The sequence below is a fragment of the Saccostrea cucullata genome, unplaced genomic scaffold (assembly GCF_032062105.1).
Source record: "Saccostrea cucullata isolate Sc308-1 unplaced genomic scaffold, CSIRO_AGI_Scuc_v1 ctg484, whole genome shotgun sequence".
NCBI lineage: Eukaryota > Metazoa > Mollusca > Bivalvia > Ostreida > Ostreidae > Saccostrea > Saccostrea cuccullata.
Window position 1 is genome coordinate 16550 of NW_026931863.1, and position 2246 is coordinate 18795.

Genomic DNA, 2246 nt, shown 5'->3' on the forward strand with positions numbered 1-2246 from the left:
ATCTCACCAACAAAGACACCGAAAGCGGGGGATCACAATTCTTTGAATTTGCTTGTTTTTAATTGATTTTTTTTATTAATTAAAAAAGGGGAGATAATTCTTACCAAAATTCAAGGTCATGAATTAGGACACACCCCACTAAACATACATGTGCTTATAGTAATAAATGGGAACTATGTCTAAATAAACTGAGTATTAAATGCCTACATATCTTTTATGTTTTCAATTTCATTGAATTTCTTCCTATTAGGGATTGAAGACCCTAAAGTCTACCCCCAAAATAAGGATAAACGTAAGAGACTATACAGCTGAAAAAAGTGACATAAAACTTGTGAACAAAAACTGTATATTTTCCATCTACACGTCAGGTTAAATCAATAGCCAAAATACTATATGAAATACTTGTAAACGTTGTAAATAAAATAATTATTATTCTACTTGCATATTTTGTTCATTTTTATACATGAAAAGCAAGTACAGCAAGTCAATTTATATTTATGCACCGGTAGATATTATTGCGCCGTGTGATTAGGTCACGTATTGACCTCTGACCTCGGACAAACATCTTACAGAATTGAAGATATTTGTTCTCCGTATGTTTATAATAGAGAGATATCACAAATGTATATATATTAATTTGAAGGCATCCCCAAGTAGTATAAGATTCAAGCCCCCCCCCCCCCAACCTCTGGTAAACTTTTCAATACTGAACTGCCCCGTGGGGATCCGGGTTAGAATAGGTCCTCAGTACCCCCTTGCTTGTCGTAAAAGGCGACTAAATGAGGCGGTCCTTTGGATGAGACCATATAAACAGAGGCCCCGTGTCACAGCAAGTGTGGCACGATAAAGATCCCTCCCTGCTCAAAGGCCGCAAGTGCCGAGCATAGGCCTAAATTTGCAGCCCTTCACCGGCAATGGTGACGTCTCCATATCAGTGAAATATTCTGGAGAGGGACGTTAAACAGTATACAATCAATCAATCAATCAATCAATATTGAACTGATTTATGCTTTTTACTAGATGATGTGCTTAGGTGAGTGATGTAGCCCATGGGCCTCTGGTTTCATTTTTACTTTTAGTCTTAACACACTTGTTTGAGTATTTTACCTTTGGTGTTATTAGGTCAGGAGTAATTAGGCTGGTATCAATTCCAAAAGGTGTTTTTTTCTCATCTCATTTTATAGGAACTGTGACCTCTCTTAATGACTTGTCTCAATTCTACTGTAGAGTTGCAGTTTGATGTAGCCCCCTGTTCCCAGCACTGTTAAGAGAAGACTAGCTCCAACTAAAAGATGGTAAGATACATTCCTTTGGTTATAACTATTTTTATTTTAAATTTCATGGTCTTGTTTTTTTTTTTTCATTCTGTGTTGAGATCGAGCTTTCATTCTGTGTTAGGTATAGTGTCAATGAATTTTTTGTATAAGATGTCGAAAAGAGCCTTTACAGCCTTATATACAGAATTTAGTGAAAGCAACTTTAAAGTGAATGTAAAATATAACACTAAAGTATGTTGACCCTTACTATACAGGAAAATGAGTAGCTATAACAGTCATACAGGAACATTGGGCCTATAATTCAGTTAACCTTCAAATGAGTTTTTTTTTAACGCAGCGCATATTGGAAGGACTTCAGCACTGACCTGCTTTAAACACAAAAATACTACGTTTCAATGTCAAAAAAAAAATTGTCATACAATTTGACCGAAATTTGAACTATTTTAAAAAATGATTTATGGACAGTTATTAATACAAAGGTGAAAAACCTGGAAATGGCAAGACCAATGTATGTGCATCCTTCAAGATGTAGAAATGTTCAGCAACAGCAAGACATGAATTCATTGAAATGGTGGAAAAACAAGGGAAAAGGCAATGGATAACGACTCTTTAAGATGTGGAAATGTACTAATTCAGGTAGAAAGGATAATGGTGGAAAAAACAGGAAAAAGGCAGGATCAACAGATATGGACCCTTTAAGGTGTGGAAATGTCAGTAGATACAGCTCAACATGAATTCATTAAAATGATGGATGGAAAAACGGGGAAGAAGTAAATCTGTATGTAATTATAGATGTTGACCCTTCAAGATTTGGAAATGGGAGATACAACTAGACATAAATTGATGGAAACACCTGGAAGACAAAGTTTGATGGACATTAACCTTCCCAACAGCAAGACTTACCACAGTGGACAACAGTCAATGATCAGGCATGTGACATAATAAATGATCCAAAATCTTTTTTTCTTG

General features: G+C 35.6%; 1 long non-coding RNA gene across 2 annotated transcripts; it reads left to right on the forward strand.

Moving 5' to 3' along the window:
* Positions 1 to 994: 994 nt before the first annotated feature.
* Positions 995 to 2246, forward strand: LOC134233747 (uncharacterized). 2 transcript variants are annotated; one of them, XR_009985052.1, is made up of 3 exons: positions 995 to 1295; positions 1757 to 1977; positions 2086 to 2246. It is a non-coding gene; the product is annotated as an uncharacterized LOC134233747 (long non-coding RNA). The 2 variants fall into 2 exon arrangements; XR_009985051.1 differs by having other exon boundaries at positions 1757 to 1913; positions 2002 to 2246.